This window comes from Armigeres subalbatus, chromosome 3, assembly GCF_024139115.2.
Source record: "Armigeres subalbatus isolate Guangzhou_Male chromosome 3, GZ_Asu_2, whole genome shotgun sequence".
In the NCBI taxonomy this organism is placed as follows: domain Eukaryota; kingdom Metazoa; phylum Arthropoda; class Insecta; order Diptera; family Culicidae; genus Armigeres; species Armigeres subalbatus.
The window spans coordinates 130,100,728-130,122,357 of record NC_085141.1 but is presented as its reverse complement, the minus strand read 5'-3'; the positions used below and the strand labels follow the sequence as shown (position 1 = coordinate 130,122,357).

The window sequence follows — 21,630 nt, the reverse complement described above, 5'->3', positions numbered from 1 at the left end:
TTTCTTTGGAAATTCATTTAAGAATTCCCTTGGAAATTTGATCGAAATAATGGCAAATGCTTCAAAAATACCTGCCTGCGGAAATGGTCTAAAGAAAACCTTCCGTTTTTTTGCCTTTCTCGTACAACAAAGTTGTACCGAAAGGCTATCATTTCACTCCAAAATCGAACTTTTTATAGAAGCTTCGGAGACCCATGATGTTATATACCAATCGACTCAGCTCGTCGAGCTGAACAAATGTCTGTCTGTCCGTGTGTATGTGTGTGTGTGTGTGTGCACACGAAAACCGAAAAACATTAGCCACTTTTTCATATAGTAATTCTTAACCGATTTTCTCGCAACAAATTGCATTCGACTGGGGACAAAGCCTTGTTGACCACTATTGAATTTGATAACGATCGACCATTGCGTTTAAAAGTTATTAAGAAAATAGAATCGAACTATATAAGCGCCATTTAAGGTTGGTGTCTTGGCTTAATGCGAGAAAGGCAGTATCACCACTCGGTGAATTAAGTTGGGTTTTTTTAGAATTCCTTCGGAAATTTTTTCATGAATTCCTTTAGAATTTTTTTTGGAATTCCTGAGCAAGCTTATTTAGGAATTCTTTCGAACTTTTTCAAGAAATTACTTCAGCGATTATGTCAGGAATTTCTTAAAGAAATGTTTCCAGTAATTTCTTAAGAAATCTCTTCCGATACTCTAGGAAGAAAATCTTGGGATTTATTTAAATTTTCTTCAGGAATACTTTCGTTTTTTGCTCAGGAACTCTTCGGACATTTCTACGAAAATTCATCCGGAAATTCCTTTGAAATTTCCTTTGAAAACCCATCCGACAATTTCTTTAGAATTTCCTTTTTCATCTTCTTTCTTCTCCATTTTTTCTTCTCTATATAATAAAAATGAAATGGTCTGTGTTCGTATCCGCATAACTCAAAAACGGCTGAATGGATTTTCTTCATTCCTTCAGCAGGTATGTTGGTTGTCGTTTCCGACGGGTTTATATGATATTTCCTCATACGAAAATCATAAATAAAGTTGAATTATTCGTGAAAAACTAAAATTAAGATTCCTATGGAATCTTGTATCCGCAGTTCACAACGCACAGTTTGGCCTTGGTACTATGGTTCTAGGTACGTCTGCCGGGTCGAATAGTTCTTTAATAAATTTCCGGAAAAAATCTTCCAACAATAAATAATTCTTGCAGGAGTTGCAGAAGGAATTTTGTAGAACATTACTTAAAGGATTTCCCGGAGGAAGTTTCTAAGGAATTTCCGGAGAAACTTACAAAGGCCTTTCCAAAGAGTTTTTCGAAGAACCTGGACATTAGGGTGGCTCAAATTAGTATGGGAAAAACTTTTTACAATTTTTTTGATGGGCCGCCCTCTTATTCGGTTCTATTTGGTGCCCTGATGCTCTGGACCAAATTTCAGCCAAATCGGTCAATGTTTGGGCGGTGCTAAACTTGTTGGAAGTTTATATGGAAAAATGTATGCAGAAAAATTCAAAAACAGTGAATTGCAGTTGGACGGCACAACTTACGATGAAGAACTATGATACTCATTCAGCTCTTCAAGAAATTAATACAGAATGTTCTGCAGAAAACCGCGAGAAGATTAGAGTTTGCCCGGCTAAGTTATTAGCATTTCTCTGAAGTGGGGTTTGAGCAAATTTCGTTTCTTTTACCCTTGAAAAGAAATAAATTCACCCCTACAACCCTTCAGTAAAATGCTAATATCTTTGCCTAATAAACTCTGAGCCACCCTACTGGACATATGTCAAAAGGAATTCCTGGCGTAATTTTACCAATAGATTTCTGAAGGATTTCTTAAATCATATCCCAGAGAAATTTCTGAAGAAATTCCAGAATTTCGGAAAGTATTTATAAAACAATTTCTGCAGGTATTCCTGAAAGAATTTCCGAAGGATTTTAAGAATGTAGGAAGTTCTTCAGAAACTTCTTTGAAAATTCCGTTAGAAATTCAATCGGAAATTCCTAAGGAAATTCCGGAAGAATTACTGGAGAAATTTCCGTGGGAATGGAATTTCCGATGGATGGAATTCCATAAATAATTTTAAAAAGTGTTCCTGTAGGAATTACTCTTGAAATTTTGTGGAAAATCGTGGAGGTATTTCCTAAAGCATTAATTAAGATATTTACGAAAAAATATCCGAAGTTAATTCCCTAGGGGTCTACACTAATAACGTAAACATTTTTTCTGTGTTTTTCGTCCCCCTTCTACCTATGAAAGATTTGTCCCATAGTAATTATTTTTGGTTTATAAGGAGCGTAAGAAAATGAGAGACATACTGTCAAAATCTGTACGGATAATTTGCAGACACACCCTGTACCCATGAGTGGATGAATTTGTGTTTATCCCGGGAGCTGAAGTTGTACCAAGAAGAAACACTAGAAGGAACGAAAAAAAAGGGTTGGTGTGCGTATTAGCATAAACAAGCGAACATAAAAAACATAATACCTTATGCCCTTGGGTCGCTTTTTACGCTTTTTTTTTTACGAGGGTCGTTCTTTACGTGGTTTTTTGCGATCCACGCGCTTTTTTTACTCGAAAAAGTCGTTTTCTCCACGATTTTTTTAAATAGTCGGAAAACTCAAGAAAACTTACAGAAATTGATTTTCAACTAAGTAGTTTTTTATACGTTTCTTTTCAACGCGCTTAGTATTCTCGCGTAAAAACTGACTTCAGTGTATACCTTAAGATGGTTCAAAGGAAAACAAGGTTCAAGTTAGTTATATCCCACACCTAGCAGCACAATTCTGACCGATTTGGGTGTAGTAAAACATATATAACCAAATTTGGTCGTAGAGACCTCAAAGTTAGTTTTGTGAGTAATGCCATCTTGACTGGAAGGGTCTTACACCATGGCTCGCTGAGTATGATAGTTTCAGAACTATCGAAATACGTACTGCTGGATCAGTACATGAAACATAACAAGATAAAATCAATGGCCATCGGTCCTACTATAAAAGTTTATCTTTGGGTGAAATAGTAGTACAATGTAGTTGTACGAAAAAAAAAAAAAAAAAACGAGCGAGCAATACGAATCAATTAGAATAAAAGAACGATGCGAGAAATAATGATTTTGAAGTTAAAACTGAACATTTGTTTCTCTCTTTCCAGGTGAGCCCCCCCAAAAGTCTGAAGCTGCTTGAAGCTGAACATTTGGTTCTTCCAAGCCCAGGTGAGCCCCGAAGCCGAGGTATTTAAATCTGGATTGAAATGACACCCAAGAGCCACAATTTAATTTACACATCCATTTGAATTTGTGGTAAAAGCTTCTGTATTCTATGTGATGTGTCATTTGAAACTACTCAACATCTCAGATTCTAAAAAATAACACTTTCTGAGTGATGATGTAGGTATTTGTTTATAGTAGGGGAAACTGGACACACATGATCCCCACTTTTTGTTTCGGATGTTTCTCGATGTAAAATGCTTAAAATTATGCGATTTAAGATGGATTTGATGAGCAATTTAGTTAGTTATTCAAAAACATCATTGGAAGAATTTATTTTTTCATGAAAGTTATCAAAAATTCGATTTTCCCAAAAGATGGAAAATTTGGCATTTTCAAAACTTGCGGGAGACTTGATCCCCATATCGAGGGGAGTTGATCCCTTTATGAGTTCATCATATTTAGGTTCTTTCAAGTCTGATGATAGGCCAAATTGGTTTATTTTCAAATCCTAATAATTCTTTATAGTCTAACGTATTAAAAACATTGATATTAAGTAAGGCAAGTATTTTGGTTCTCGAATAGAGTAACAGTGAGAATTATCAACAAAGTTGACATGCTGATGATTATTCATGCAATCAATCCGCTCCACTGAAAGGCAGATGTCTTATTACGACATGATGTTTTCAAGAGGATCTCTTCGTGTGGCTGATACAGCTATGAAACCAAAAGTGGATGATCTATACATAAATATTAAATATACCTTCGTTGCTTTTAATTCTAATTATCCTGTTTCTAATTTTAAAAGTTAGCCGCACTTCAAAACCCTTGCCCAGAGGTTAATATCGCAGACGCAGAGTAACTATTTCGGAACCAACAAAAAAGGTCTGTGATGTATCGCGGTCGCCAGACTACTATTAATACCACGACCGTGATCATACCAGGCTGGTGACTCCATACACCCAGGTTTTTTTACGTGGTTGGAATTCATTAATTTCTCGGTTAACTTGAATTTTCACAGCTTTTTAAATAACCCCTGAATTTTCTTTGATTTTTTGTGAATTTTTTCGTTGGGTTAACTATTTGTTTCATTGACGCTGAAGGTCTTAAACGACTAAAACCAAATCGTGTAAAAAAAACCTGGGTGTACATCAATGTGGTACTGTCGCGCTTGCTAGAAACATTCTATTTACGTGTATACTACTAGTACACTAATGCTGGACTGGATTTCTTTTAAAATACTGAATAGAATCGGTAGGATTAGCCTATTGTTAAACGTTCTTTGGGAAGACAGACAGGAAGACTTGCGATAAAATACGATTAAAACAGTGATTCTAAATAAACTTATCCCATTGGAAAGAGAAAGTGCAATTGAATAGTAGATCTAACAGTACTGATTTTATACCCGGTGAACACCCCCTTGAATATTTTCAAACCTTTATTTAATCTTAGATTGAACATTATGTTGATTAATTTACTCGTATTTAATACAACTGATCAAAGTTAAGTATTGTAACTACACTTTGTTCTAGGTAATAAGATTAGACTATTGGAAAATTAAAAAACGCGCGTGCTTGAATGATAAAATTGAAGGAAGTAAATAAATCTATTTAAACTTTTAAACCAGAAAAGAATTCAAGGGATTTGTTTCAAATGGGCGTAATTAATTTTGACCGTAGTTTTTGGAACAGCGATTGTGCGCTTCATTATAACAATTTTTGTCAACCAATGTGCCTAGCAGAAAGAATGGATTCCAATCTATCTGATAGTAACGTCAGATGAACAAAATATGTTGAATATAATGAGTATTAGCCGTTTCAAATATCAAGGTCAGCTTCAATTACGCCCACTTGAAATTATAACATAATTATAACATATCAATAAGTTGCATGTAATACAATAATACGCAAATGCAATGGAATACAACAAGCGCCTAAATATATGCAATATCGGGATCAAGTGTGTCCAAACTGTGGGGGATCAAGTGTGTCCATGATGAGTATTTGTCTTGGTTTATTTCTTTATTCAGTGTGAAATGAGCAATAATCAATTTAATGAGCTTATTCAATTCTGCAATACTAAAACTACGTCCAGTAGAAATTTGACACGTTTTGGTTGGATATATTCAAAGTTATTAAACTTTTTATCTTTGCAGAAAAAAAGAATTGAGAACGCTAAAATAATAAAACCTTTCTAAAACCCATATACAAAAAGCAACTAACATCAAATGTTACTCAGATTCAATTATCTTTCTAACGGATCTGTTTACACATATCAGTGGTATTAAAATGTTATTAGGTTTCGAGAATACTTGGGGGGATCATGTGTCCCCGGGGATCACGTGTGTCCAGTTTCTCCTATTATAATTTTCAATCGACTATCGACGAGAAAATTAAATTCCATCTTATGTATTTGTGATTATTTAAAAAGTTGAAGGTAAAGAAGTGAGACATTACATTATAAATCTGAGTAAATGCGATTTTTTCTCCACTCACATTCAGTTTCTATTTCTACAGCTCGGTAAAAATCCGCACAGCCGCCCAGCAAAATAAAAACTAATATCCCGGCTAAAAATGACATTTGTTAGCAGATTTTCGGCAAATTATTTACTGATTTTCAGCAACTTTGACAGAACTCTCAGCACCAAAAATGTTTGCTAGGACTCGGCTGTGCGATACCCGGTAAAAGTTCAACAATTTGCTGAGTTAAATAATTTGCTAAATTGCGAAAACTGAGGGAGGTCCTTCGTAGCTTAGTTGTTTAAAAGCGCCAGTCTACTGAGGGTCGAGGGTTCGAGTCCAATAGAAGGAAAATGGTTAACTTCAATACATTTTTTTAAATCAAAATTTTCCACATAATGTACATATTCTCATCTGAGTTTTTAGAACATGCTATTCATTGATTGCTGTAATAAATGATAATTTTAATCCCTAATCATAGTTTTCTACTTTTTCTATGTTCATGATTTGAAAATTTGCTTTTTATATTTACCATTTTGTGTGGATATATTGCTACGAGAGAAAGGTGGCATCGCCGCTTTGATGAATTTTTTTTATTTTTAATCGAAACACCACGCGAAAGCAGCTCCAGCTTGTCATGCTCCAGAAAAGTCAATTTGGTCTTTTCAAATTCGCCTGTCTAATTACGATTATCTGCCGTGCTATGAATGCTCCCAACCATAAACCCAACATCAAGCACTATCAATTGAAAATCGGCTCACGACTGTCACAGTACCAGTGTTTGTGAGGCTGCGTACTTGTACACACAGTTCGAGCATTCATGCCAACAATAAATTTCCGGCATCGATTGTCTGGTTCAGCTTCACTTCCTCGCAGATTTGGTATTGTTGTCGCCCTACGGCTCAATCGTTCCATGTAAAATTGAATTTGCACGCAATTTTAAAGTCTGCTATACATTCAATATGATTCCGCGACAGTGCTCTAACGTTAAGTGCCATAATGAGTTAGCTACCAGAGCGCACCGAAGAAATGCCACACGCAAATCTACCAGGCGATCACGAGGAAACGCCACAAGTATTATTGCGTGCTGTTGCTGGCGCCACAAGATGGAGAAGAGTGTGTCTAAAAAGTTATCTGAATTGAATGGTGGAGATAATGTTGTTTAGTCAAATCACCTGAATGCTGCTGATAAGGTTTTATTGGCACCTGTCAATAGTCACGGCCGTCAACTCAACTGAGGTTCCGTGGTCGGAGTGTTTTTTGTTGGGATGTGATCGAACTGGAGCCCTCCGGTTCAACGACGCTCCATCCGTTTCGGTTCGGTTTTGTGGAGTTAAATCGGTGGTGCTAATTTAAAGATGCCATTCATTTCCGATCGGTTGGTGTGTTGCTAATCAAGTTCAATGCAACGGCAATGACTTCCATTCGTGTTCGTGTGCCCGGTTCGATGATGATGGTTTTGCGTTTCTATCACTTCGTTCAATAGAGATTTCACTTATAAAAATGCACAGGGTAGTGGCAAATGTTTTCGTCCGGGGCTTAATTTTGCTTTTAGAATCCATACAAAGTTACATTATTTTGTGTAAATAAGCCGAGAGTTCTGCGTGCTGATTTAAATAAGCCGAGAGTTCTGCATTGTCGTGATGATTTAATTGATTTTCGATACTATGACGGTAATTAATTTCATATGAAAATATATGTGATAACCCTATTTCGCACGATGTTATAGCAGTTGCTAATGCAACAGAAAAGCAAGATTGCACTCTGAATATAATCACTGATAAGTAGCTGACGGGTATTTATAATACAGTCAACGCTAGAGCTTATCAATAGGCATTTGAATGTAAAATGTAAATCAGTCATTCCGTCTGCGCAAATTTCTTGATTGATTTACATTAGGACGTTGATGTTTCATAAAGGCCTAAATCGTAGTTAATTTCCAGAAGATAGGTTTTTCGGCCATCCGAAGTGACAATAATATAAATGGTAAGGGTTGGTCATGGCGGTGTTTTTTTTTTGGCTTAGCAGTACATAAAATGTAAGGAAATTAATTCAACATGTAGAAGAATAATATAAATATCAATAATGGGCATTATTTTTTTAACGTTGACTACAAAAGTCAAATTGCTTCGCCACAACAACTGTCTTTCAGCTTAGGAAGAAGTCTAAAAAGTCAACGCGTTGATTATGTTTATACAGTTCATAAGCCACCTCACGGATCGTTCTTTCATCAAAGGAGCGATTTCCATAGTAATTTCCATACAAACATTAAATGACGTGTGCATAATCAAATTATATCCAAATAAGTAAATTTGAGCGGATTATTAAAATTGGAAATGATGCATACCACCTCATAGTAAAGCTTGACTTCCACCGCTTTGTTGGCTAGCGTAGGACCGCATTCCACAGCCAATATTGTCAGTAAGACTTCATTTAGCCAATGTAGATATCACAGACTGTATTTTTACAAGGTGGAATACATTTACATACTGACTCATGTGCACAATTGCTAGTTTCCTTTGCATGCTGGAGTGTGAGACTCTTTCTAACAGGAACTACCCACAAAAGAAACACGTACTTTAATGCATCACAATCTACTCCACTTAGTCCCCGGTGGTGTATTTACCTAACTCCGGCGAGAATCTCCCCAAAAACAAATCTTATGTGTTCCTGAGCCCCTGAGCTCCCAGCTTGTTTGTGGTCCTTTTACATACATTCTGCGATGTGGAACCATTGTCTTGTTTGGCCATTTAGCTCTCAACTTGGTCGTGGACTACTCAGATATTCACCATCGACAGATCTATCCGAGTACGAAAATAAGTTTCTCGACGAAAGAATTTCACAATATTTTCACCATAGTATACTTGATACAGCTCATGATTCATGCGTCTACGCCACACACCATTTTCTAGTTTCCCTCCGAGTATTGTACACAGCACTTTTCGCTCGAAAACCCCGAAAGCTCTCCGGTCCGCCTCTTTTAATGTCCATGTTTCAAGTCCATAAAGGGCCACTGTTAGAATCAGAGTTTTGTATAGAGCAAATTTCGTTTCCGTCTGCATGTTGCGGGACCCAAGCTGGTTACGTAATCCGTAAAAGGCCGTATTCGCAGCAGTAATACGTCTTTTCACTTCACGGGAAACGTCATTGCCACATGTCACAAGCGTTCCAAGGTAAATAATTTCTTCAAACAACTTAACAACTTCAAACACATCCCCATCAAGCACTACCTCAGCACCAACACCACTACGTCTTCCTCTATCTCTACCTGCCACCATGCGCTTTGTCGTGGTAGAGTTAATGGTTAAGCGTATCCTCGCCGTCTTCCTCTTCAGTGAGACAAAAGCCTCCACTACTGCTCTGCGATCGATTCCAATGAGGTCGATGTCGTCCGCAAAGCCCAGGAACATATGCGACCATGTGATGATAGTGCCGTTCCTCTGCACGCCAGAAAGTTGAACAATAAATTCGAAAGTGTCTCACCCTGCTTCAATCCGTCTAACGTCACAAACGAGGTTGACACTTCGTCTGCAATCCGGATACTTGATTTTGAGCCATCCAGCGTTGCACGTATCAGTCTAATTAGTTTCGCCGGAAAACCATGTTCGGAAATTATCTGCCACAGCTCATATCTGCCGACGAAGGACTCCTCAAGCGGTCTCAGTATGTTGAACAGGATACGCGACAGGATTTTATACGCTTAGTTCAGAAGGGTGATCCCTCTGTAATTGGCATACTCTAGTCTGTGCCTTTTCTTATAGATTGAGCATATGAGGCCATCCAACCAACCGGCAGGCAATTCTTCATCCTTCCATATTTTCTGGATAATGTGGTGAATTGATTGATGCAGCTGCTCAATTCCGTGTTTGAGAAGCTCGACCGGGATCTCGTCCTTCTCAGCAGCTTTACTGTTTTTCAGCTTCCTTCTTTACTGCCTTCTGCCAGCGTTAGTGGTTCCACAGCATGATCGTCGCCGACAATGTCCATCCTGCTCCTTAATACACCTCCATTTCCACCGTTCAACAAATCTTCGAAGTGCTGCTTCCACCTGGCTGCCAACATAATCTTGTCTGTCAGCAAATTTCCCTCTCGGTCATTGCACATGGCGGGCACTAGCGCAGTCTTATGCCGCGTGCCATTGACAGTTGCGTAAAACCTCCGCATATCGTTTCTATCCATGTTTCCAGCGCTTCAGCTATAACACTCTCTTCGTGTTGCCTTTTTTTCCTGCGATGGAATCATTTCTCTTCTGCCCTTGCTACACTGTACCGCTCTCTGTTAGAACGGGTACGCGCAACTAACATTCGACTCCTACCAACATTTTTCTCGTGCGTCACTCACTGGCACTCTTCATCAAACCAACCATTTCGTTGGCGTCGCTGTGCAGTGCCCAACGCTGTTGTGTCCTGCGCTGTTGTAGTCACAGCTTCGTGGATATTTTCCCACAATTTGTTGACGTCGCCAGATCCGGTGGCATCTACTATCCGCTCGTCCAGCTTCTGGTTGTACTGTACACGGGGATGACAAGCTACGCCATCTTTGTCACATCTTTTCTGAGTCACCAATACGAGTGCACTGCGAATGCAACATAAACAATTCCGAGGGTGAAAATGATATAAAACGAACAAAGGCATAGACAGTACCTTGTGCAAGTAGTATTCTGAAGAATCGACCAAATAAGTTGAACATTCTTATGTTTAAAGCATGGAATCGAGTGTAAAAGAGTTTTAATTTATAGTTTGTTAATTTTTTTCTCTATTTTCTCATGATTGTATCATGTTGGATTATTGAGTGGTACGGGCGTTTTGCATCATATTCTCCTGTAAAAACGTAAACATTCAAAATTCTCGCACATACTAATGCAAAATAAATAAGTATTGGGGTAATTTGACACTGGGGGATAAATTTATCCCCCAAAAAAGAACGAACAGGCAAACCTGTCAAAATCCATAGTAAAAAAATTGGATGTCGGTCCTCTGGAGAGTACCGAACACCCAGTAGTGAGTAGCAAGTTGTACACTAGAATGTAAGAGCTCTTCCACACCAGCACACTTCCGAGACCCACAGCAGGGCCTTGTTCTTGCTTGCATATATCATGCGTTCTGGTGTTTTATAACAGGAGTGTATAACAGGAGTGCCTTTGTAACCCTCGACTCCACAGCGCTACACACCATTTACATTTCTGTGACTTGTGGCCGAGCTCAAAGCACATGAAACACGTGTCCCCTACCAGCGGTCGGAATACGAACACAGGGCACACTGACTTCAACTAAATTTTGGCATAAGGGAACGTAACTTCGAAACTGGCTATCTGAGTGCGCTGTGGACTTCTTCGTAGGCACATGGATGGCCGCTGGGCTTCCGAAACACCTTGAGTAATTCTCGCTGAAACCGGGCCACTATTTGCACGAGGTTCTTAAAAATGCCTAAATTTATATTCTTTCGAAAGCTTTCGGCGAGCATATTAAGGATCCGAGTTAAATTCTTCAGAAAGATGAACCCCTCGTTAGTTATACACGAAATCATTTTAATGGACCCCTCGAGTTTTGTCAATTCTTGACTCACCAAAACTGTCATAACTCCAACAATTCTCAACCGATTATAGAGATCAGCATATCGTTGGAAAGAGGAAGAGTGTAGCTTCAATTGTCCATAATAAAAATATAAGCAGCCATATTGAATTTGGCCGCCATCTTGGATTTCTTTTTAAAAACTATGTTTCCGCCAGGTTCGCAACCACCGATTTTGAATATTAATACGTCGATGGAAAGCTTAGCTTATATTGTGCATTGTGTCCAAAATTCTCAGGTGTATGTTTTTTCTATCAAAAGTTATGTACGATTTACCAAATTATTTTTTGAAAGGCCATCTGACCAACGAACATTGTTTTTATGGTTAATGTGCTACTACGACGTCAGTTCCTTGATTTCATACACTATTCTAAGCCAAATATGTTTCAAAAATGAAAACCATATCTACAACAGTACTTTATTTGAAGGGCTCAAAAGTTTTGAGCATAACGGAGCCGTATTCAAGTTATTGTATTAAATAATTCAAGAAGTTTGGTATTGGTAAATAGTACATAACTTTTGATAGAAAAAACATACACCTGAGATTTTCGGACACAATGCACAATATAAGCTAAGCTTTCCATCGATGAATTTATATTCAAAATCGGTGGTTGCGAACCTGGCGGAAACATAGTTCAAAAAAAAATCCAAGATAGCGGCCAAATTCAATATGGCTTCTTATATTTTTATTATGGCAAATTGAAGATACACTCTTCCTCTTTCCAACGATATGCTGATCTCTATAATCGGTTGAGAAATGTTGGAGTTATGACAGTTTTGGTGAGTCGAGAATTGACGAAAATCGAGGGGTCCATTAAAATGATTTCGTGTATAACTAACGAGGAGTTCATCTTTCTGAAGAATTAAACTCGGATCCTTAATATACTCGCCGAAAGCTTTCGAAAGAATTGTAACGGTTTATTCCGGTGGAGTCATCATAAAATTTTCAAATTAGTGTAGACGAACAAATTCCGCTTAAAAACTTGGCTTTTGCGCCAATTCCTAGAAAGGAATTGCCAAGCTTCATTTTAATTTGCCCAGCTTGCTAGTCGGCCACGTCGTGGTCCGAAAACCGTTATTGCGGAATCTGCTCAATCATATTCACTTTCAACACTAAATGATTCGTCAACAAAACGTCAAACTAATTTCGAAATTTATTAACCGAATCAAACTTTCTCACAACATTTTACAAAGCTAGCCGTACACTCTCACATCGGATCCAAATTCCGAACTAAAAAAAACCGACCGCTTCGCGGTCGGTTTTCAGTTGGATGGTGCGTATGATATCACTCGCCCACATCGTCACCACATGTTGCAAAAACTATTTAATAACTCTTATTGTAGTTGGTTGCAATAACATTTGCAATTTCCAACATTCTACACGTTGGTGGTGGGTGGGAGGGTGTTGCGGAACTGCTGCACTGCACGTCTGGTCATGTTCACTCGTTGAACGCTCCACACGGCACCAGCGATGGGTAGACTTCTACCTATGGCCTGCGTCGACTGCTTGCCGCACCAGCAATTTAACGATGGCTGCTCTCCCGGCGACGGCTTCCTCCAAAGCCAAGGCTGGCTGTTTGTCCCGGGATGCTTATTTAGAGTCGACTTTCGCCCATCGACTGTAGTGAACTGAGCCCCGATTCGATGCATGGAGGCTTCTTTTATACCCGCGCTAGGTACCGATCGATCGCTTTGCTTTGTGTGGGAAGGCTTGATGCAGCGTATTGTAGCGAACATTGAGATGCGCAATTCACAGTGTGTCGTGATGAACAAATCTTGACACATAATTAAAGATGCGCAAATTTAATATTTTGTTGACAAAATCGTTACAGAATAAACCCAGATTAATCCACCTAGCGGCGATGATGCCTTTCTCGTGCATCGTAAAATGTACTGAAAAAATCACATAGGAAAGGTCAAAAAAGCACTTTAGGGGGATAGATCGCATATTTTCTATCATTTTGCATGTTTTTGCATTAATTTCTATGCATTCCCACCATTCTTGAAAAAAAATTTTTTTTTCGATTTTGAAATTTTTTTTCCAAGGGGGGACCCTTGGGAAAAAACAATGATTTTTCAATAATTCCGAAATGCAATGTCCGATCAGGCCAATTTTCAATAGCAAACAATGGGACCGCATTCCCCGAATGCGACTTGTTGCGAGTAAATCGGTTAATGCTAAGTTCCAAAAAGTGTGTCTACAAAATTTGTACACACACACACATACACACACACATACACACACACACACACACACACAGACATCACCTCAATTCGTCGAGCTGAGTCGATTGGTATATAACACTATGGGTCTCCGAGCCTTCTATCAAAAGTTTGGTTTTGGAGTGAAATTATAGCCTTTACGTATACTTAGTATACGAGAAAGGCAATAAATTCAGGCATTTTTAAGAACCTCGTGCAAATAGTGGCCCGGTTTCAGCAAGAATTACTCCTTGCTCTAGGAAAACCGTGGCGAACTTTTTCGCTAAAGTGACCTCGTCCAGCTGCTTCCGCTGGAGTGTCAACTCATTTTGAAGAGCGCACATCTCTAACTCCTCACCCAGAGCTTCTGAGGCTAGTGCTGAGCAGATTTCACCGCCCGCGCCCTTCTTCAGTACCAGGATCATCTTGTCAGTTCAAGGGGTTGGTTGGTCATTTGGCATGAAGTCGTTTGGCATAACACTGTTTGGCATAAGGCCGTTTGGCATGAAGGTCGTTTGGTATAATGTCGTGTGGTATAACGGCCGTTTGATATAATAGCCGTTGGGCATTATGGTCATTTGGCATAATACTTGTGTAATCATCACTTACGAAACTTATGCATAATATGTTCAATTATGTTTAATGATTGTCACTTGCACATTATAGAAGAGATGTTTTCAATTGACTATTTTGAAATAAAGATTATATTCTATCAAATCACTGCTCGAAGGAACTTTGGTAGACTTTTTATTATCTTCATCTGCCTATTTCACTTAAAATATTTTTACTTCTGGGTCAGCAGCAAGATCGTCGTTGACTAAAACAAACTACAAAATACGGAAAGTCAAATAGCAAAATTGTAAGTACTCAAGAGCAAAAACAATTTTACACAAATAAGGCAATGAAAAGCAAATGAGGTTATTTCTGCATGACGTATATTTATCTTTTAAAGCGCATACTTTGTCGTTCGTAAGTCTAAAAAGTATGTGCTTTTTCCCAAAGAATGCATTTTTTCGGCATATGACAAAAGAAGATACGATTCCCTTTTTTAAATAATACATTTGTCAGGCATAACACGAGGAAGAACGCACATGGCTCCTATTCTCAATGTATGCAATATTCATTTCAAGGAAAAGCAAGATATAATTACTTCTTTCAAAGGATACATTTTCTCAGAAAAGACAAGAAAAGATTTTATTCATTTGTTCAATTAAGACATTTGCTCGGTTTAAGGCGAACGAGGATATGATCCCTTCTTTCAAAGGATACATATTCCCGACAGTTGCATCAGAGATGATATGGTTCCATTTTTCAAAGGATACCCGACCAGTTAGTCATAACAAAATTTTATCACAATTATATCAAAATGTGTTACAAATAACAATACTTGTAATAGTTTTGTTATAAATTTTCTGTCAAAGATGGAGGAAAGAAAATTTCATTATCGTCATAACATGATTATAACATAATGTGTTATGTTTATTCCAACCGAAAAAAAAATGCCTACATTTTTGGTAGATAGGAATTGGAAGTGAAAAAACGAAGGTACCACCTTCCGTATCACTTGAACCTACATTCAAACTTGAGCCAGCTGGTCAAAGTTAATTGCCTACATTAAGGGATGATCATAATCTTTCCAATAACATAATTTGTTATAGTACAAGCTATTTTCACCACTTTTTATGTAACACATTGAGTTAAAATTAAAATAATAACATGTTTAGTAATATTTTTTGTTAAAACTAGAAGAGTTTTGTTACAATTTTTGTTATTTTAACTACTAATGGTACATGTTTTATAACAACCGCTGTTATAAAAATAGCTGCTATAACAGAATAACAAGTTCTGATAGAAATCTGTTACTATCTACTGATCGGGTATACATTGGGCCGGCAGATAGCGAAAAACGATATGCTTCCTTTTTCCAAATCAGGCATTTGCTCAGTTTAATACGAGGGAAGATATAATCCTTTCTTTCATATGATGGCAGAAGGTCCAGTAGAAGGCAAAAGATGATATGGTTCCTTCTTTCAATTCAAGCATTTACTCGGTTAGAGGTAGGCGAAGATGAGATTACTTAATTCATAAAATGCATTTACCCGGTAAAAGGTTTTTTTATATCTTTATTAAGGAGGCTTTTAGCCCTAGACTGGCTCGTCTCCGTCGTCAAAAGGTAACATACGACATAGTTCATTAATTCAGGCGTTTGCTCGGTTTAAGGCAAAGGAATACACGATCCCTTCATTCAGAAAATGCATTCGCCCGGCAGAAGTCAATAGAGTAAATGGTGGCTCCACCCCTGTACCCCGAAAGTCCATTACCCTGAATACATTTCGAATCTGTAGTTTTCCGTAGAGGGAATCGTAAAATGACATTCTTTGAAAAGAATTTGTTTAGAATAAAAGTATATAGGGGAACGGTTCGGCACTTCCTCTCAAAGCTTAGGGGAAGGTGGGTAGACTTGATCCCCGGGGAGACTTGATCACCCCCTTTTTATCGAGAACTAAAGTAGTTTTGTTCTAGCGTATTTTTTAGTATAGATCCTCTAAACAAATGACCTTTATGTGGTGAGTTATTTTTTGGATTGACAACCTCATTTATTCTGCAGGGCGGTTTGTATGTTTTGACCTTCTCAAAGATTTTTTTTAATGGCCACGCAAAATTTGAACAACTTTTCACAACAATGACCAAATGCTTTCGTTTTTTCACAGCACAAAGCCAGTAATATGCTTAATGATCTGTACTGATGAAAATGTCAACATTCCATCAAAGTTTTATGATATTTGGATTTGAAGTTATTGCCTCAATATGGGGACACTTGATCCCCCATTAGTCACCCATACAAAAAATCTGCATTCAGGCTTATTATTTTTTGTAGATTTGACAGATTTGATGAAGTTTTGACAGGAAAAAATATTTATTGCGTAGATATCATAAAAAGGGGATCAAGTCTCCCCAAATTTTAAAATTGGATTTGCTGTCGAAATCAATAACAAAAATCGTTCATGTATACGCACAGTAATTCGAAAATTCTGCGTATTTTGAAGAAAAAATATTTTAAAAATCTGAGGACATCTTTCTAATTTTATCAAAGCAATTTCTTGAAGAGGGATCAATTTCCCCCGAAAATTTAAAAAGTCGATTTTTGACAGCACTCCAAAAAATCGATTGTGTATCCGAGTACCAACCTCCACCGCGGTTAGCTCTCTTTTTTGCAAATTGATATCTTTCGGATGCTTGATTTGTCCAATCTCCACATGTGCTTTACTGTTGTATATCCACAGTCAAGCGAGTGCACATTGTTTATTAAACGAGAGGATCGCACTCCATGCCATTTGCAAAATATTCAATTTGCAACTCCATATTCAATTTGCAAAAAAGAGAGCTAACCGCGGTGGAGGTTGGTACTCGGATTCTGATGGCTTTTCCGCAAACGTGACCTTTAAGTGGTCTTGTTGTGTAGGGGATATCACGCCTATCTAGAGAGTAGGAGGTTGAGGGTTCGAGTCCCTCCAAGACACGTGGATTCTTTTTCGCAAATTTCATATCAATTTGTCCATTTCGAAACATGTGCTGTGCATATGCACAGCCAAGATATTTAACAAAAAAACATTTTTGACTTTTCATCTAATTAACTTAAATTATCAATCTATGCCATTATTATTTTGGAAAAGTTCTATCCTGAGAAATGGTGTAAGTGCGATACAGTGGAAATAATGCCTTATTTAAATTAACAGTAACGCTTTATGGCGAACATAGGAGGTAATGCCTTCTTTAGATGAATGCATTTGTCCAGTATAAGGCAAACATAGGAGATATTACCTTTTTCAAATGAACGCATTTGCCCGGTTTAAGGCGAACATAGTTGATAATGCCTTCTCTTAATGAACGCATTTGCCCGTTTTAAGGCAAACACAGGAGATGATGCCTTCTTTCAAAGAACGCATTTGCTCGAACAGAGTTGAAAAAACGCGTTTGCCCGGTAGGAGGCGAACAGAAGAGATAACACCTCCTTTGAATGATCGCTTTTGCAAGGTAAAACGAAAAAATGCCTGTTCCTTGCCATGGGAGGGACAAACATATTCGACAGACGAGATTTTCGGGATTCTCGGGTCTTGTCGCTATACCCTTCTTGTCACAGTAAGTTTTGGCAAAACATTCTTTTGCATTTAAACAATAAAGAATGATCCATAAAAAAATATAAATTATCCATAAATAACACCAGATTGTTTCATAAAACGCTACCAAAAATTCATAAAATAGTTCGGAAGCCCCCATAAAGAACAATTTTAAGATCCATAACTGAGCTAAAATTTAGCAATCAGTGTACTGTTAAACATAATCAGGAAAAACAATATAATTCCTGCTATTTACCCATGAACGTTTGACAAATGATCCATTAAAGTTTTGAAAATGATCCATAAAAAACTATATTTTGACACATAAAACTACAAATTTGCGCATTATTTTTTTATCGTGATGATGATCCATAATTTCAATAATATGATCCATAGTTTTGGTCATTTGATGCATAATTTTGTTTAGGTGATCCATGACTTTGGTGAAATGATCCATGAATTTGGTCATATGATCCATAGGTTTTTGAAAAAACGTGGCTCAAATAACATAGATTTATTGGCCTTCATTCCAAGCGTTATGAATCATATTAACAAAATTATGGATCATATTACAGAAATAATGGTTTATCATCACGATAATGGATCAAAATATAGTTTTTTATGGATCATTTTCCAAACATTTATGGATCATTTGTCATACGTTCATGGGAAAATAGCAGCAATGATATTGTTTTTCTTGATCATGTTTAACGGTATATATTTTCCAATTGATTGCTAAATTTTAGCTCAGTTATGGATCTTAAAATTGTTCTTTATGGATGATCCTGAACTATTTTATGGATTTATGGTAGCGTTTTATGAAACATTCAGATGTTATTTACGAATCGTTTTTCATTTTTTTTATGGATCGTTTTTGTGCATTTAACGGTACAAAGTAAGGGCTGCCGTGAGGTTTATCGCCGGTAAACTTCAGAAGCAACTCTTCTACGCCTTTATTCTGTTTGAATACATGTTCGCGAGCAGTCTCAAGCTCAGTCGACGTGGACTATCGGATCGAAAAATGACTGAAGTCGCCCTGCCTTTAGGAACCGTTTGCTTATAGAAGGGACAAATGGGCAAGTTTTCTGGCTTGCCCTTACTTGAAAAACAAAGCAAACCACCAATGACTATCAACATTTCAAATGATCCCGTTTTGTACATGAAGTTTCTTTATTCTTAATTTGTCACGCCATACAATTCCGTTCCCAATTATCATGTATTGCCCATATGAAGGAAACCACGTAACTGAACGGCTCAACAAATCTTACTTATCCATTACACAGCTCGAATAACAATTATGCCAAATGACCTTATGCCAAACGACCATTATGCCAAACAACTTTATGCCAAACGGGGTACAATCGTTCAAGGGTGTCTACACACCTCCTTCTCCGCGGGAGCTTGCAAAGCTTATGTAGACTGTCCGTTCTGTACATTTCCTCCATTCTAACCTGAGCGTTCATCCATGTTAAGTCTGCTCAAGCTGTGCATAGGACGCTTCTTTCTCGTCGTTGGGTTGCCCTTCGTGTGGACAATGTAAGTTGAAAAGACGGCTTTTTATCCTCAGCTTGCTTATCCTTGCTCGATGCTCGCTTTTCCACCCTTTCTGTCCTGTTCAGCAAATTTTCTACAGCACCACGACGCGACGTCGAAGTCGCGGGATGTTATTAATTGTAGATTGCAGTTCTTGCAGTTCCTACGTTTACGCAACGTTTTTTCACCTTGAATGGTATGCGTATTCTAGTTGATCGTCTTTTGCGTCACTGTTGAGTTGCTATGGGAGGAAAAAGGCTCTGTTTAACAGCTCTGCGTAAATCATATGAACTACTTCCGCCCAGCTGTATGCATCAAAACGGAGTGCCGTAACACTTGTCACGGTTTTATGAAGCGAAATTTCAACCATTTCAACTAGAATAACCACGCTCTGGAATTATGCAGAGGTCAGCCCCAGCGTTCTCTACGTATTCCGATGACCTTTCTTTTCCGTGGAACTTTCGCCGTTACCAGTGTGCCGCAAATAGAACCTCACGTGAGATCGGTCCTAATCCGACACGTCCCCAACCGGGATTCGGTCATCTTCCGAAGCACACGTCATTTGATGGTTTTTCTTGGGACCCGGGATGAAGTTCTGAGCTCCCGCCTGTCTGATATCTCACAATGGTGGTGCGGCTAATCTAATTCACGCGTTGAAGTTCCCTTTAATAACTACTGGTCGTTAATGAATATTTTGGATGCAAAATCGTCTATTGTTTTGGTAACTGTTCTACCACCTTGGGGAAGCTTAGCATAGCAGCTACAGAAGCACACAAGTACTTTTTTTGTATTTGACTCTTGAACATTAAACATGTATGCATACTTTACATAAAAATTTCTATAAAAAATGTCACGATACTAACCTCAAAAGGTAGAAGTCTCCATCAAACTGTTCCAAATACATGGCTCTTACGTCTTGCGTCTCTTATTATGAAGTCATGGGCAGCGCAGTATTGAAATAATGAAGATTTGAATTGCTTATTCCCAATACCTTGGTTCGTAATCGTCGTTTTGTTTACTTACTTTTGTAGCTAGTATCTTGCATATCTAAAATTTGTATATTAGGAATGCTGCAACAATAGATCAATTAAATTGAGCAAACATGTTGGCACATACATCACATAATATTTTCAAATAACATTTTGTTGCATTGCTGCAATCTCTCGCAATCCAGAAAACTGAACTACCAAACCAATACTCCATATGCTTTGAAACAAGCAATTGAAAGGGCTCCAAAAAAAGATCAATTCAACGAGTCATTTTGCTCCCAACGTTGAACAACGAAAATATTCAATCAAGTGCACGCCAATTCCTTCGCTCATCTTCTGTAGGTCACGTGCAGCAATGCCGAATCACTTCGCCGCCGTCATCTTCACTTTCCATTTCACGTACAAGCAGCGCACGCGCGTAATGATGCTGTTGATCCAATACAAACACTCAGACACCCCTGAGCAGCGAATTCAGCATGTCTTCAGGAGGCTACGTGGTGCCGATTACAAAAGGCAGACTTTTCCTTTGCACCAATAGGAGGTAAGGAATTTCATAACCACCAATCAGTGGTACGGCATAAACATCAATTGGTCTCCAGCGGACAATCATTGAATTTATTTTGAAGTTCACTTAGTTACGTGTCTTTCTCGATCGAATACACTTGAGGTTGGTGCAGCCAGCCGCCAAGGCACCGACTTCCGCGGTGCACTTCTGTTTAGATGAGATGGTACTTTTGTTTTTCATTTACCTATTGAAAAGGGTTTTTTTCGTCTGTTCGAGTCTCCTTCTTCGTCTTATTGGCATTACAGCATCCAATGGGACATTGCCGCCTCGCAACTTCAGTGCTTATTCAGCACTTCCACAGTTATTAACTGCGAGGTTTCTAAGCCAAGTTAATATTTTGACATTCGTATACCATGAGGCTGACAGGATGATGATTAATTACCCAGGGAAGTCAAGACAATTTCGTACACGAAAATTTCCTAGACCGGACCGGGAATCGAACCTTTGGTTTGTAGCCGCACATCTTACCGCACTGCTAAGATGAGCCGTTTATTCGAGTTTCTATTTTTATTGGTTACTACTAGCTTGCTTTCAGGTAAAAATATATTTAAATTTACGTTTCTATAAAAAAAAATGATACAAGATTCAGCGTTACTACCAACTAAGTACTTCAAAGGTCAAAACCAAAACAGATGTTTGAACTCAGGGGTGTACCTAATGTGATGTTTGTGATCATATGAAGAAATTGAAAGTGGAGAATAAGGTAATCTTAATCTTCACCGCGTTTATGCAAATCATCCATCTGGTAATGTGGGGGTACTGATATGCTTAAGGTGAACAAGTTAAATTGCAGAGACCTGCTCTCGCGTAGATCTGCCCTGTTGATCGAGTGGCGTCGCCGATACATAGTTTTCAAAAATACATCATGAGAGCTTCGAGGTGATGATCCAGGCATTAAAGATCAAATAAGTTACTTTCAATGCATTCATTGAAATATTTCACGAACTGCTAAGCATCTTTCAACACATTCGTGACCATTTTCAATCGAATTCAAGTTTC

At 38.1% G+C, this 21,630-nt stretch overlaps 1 protein-coding gene across 7 annotated transcripts in view; it reads left to right on the top strand.

The window, feature by feature from the left end:
- Positions 1-21,630, top strand: part of LOC134223623 (extracellular serine/threonine protein CG31145) — a 267,195-nt gene that overhangs the window by 175,965 nt on the left and 69,600 nt on the right. The window contains exon 1 of one of the 7 annotated variants that reach the window (XR_009982638.1): positions 3,141-3,201. The exons of the other annotated variants lie outside the window; for them this stretch is intronic. The gene's annotated coding sequence lies outside the window, so the exon portion shown is untranslated. Of the gene's footprint in view, positions 1-3,140; positions 3,202-21,630 lie in introns of those variants that run through there. 7 annotated transcript variants of the gene reach the window in all.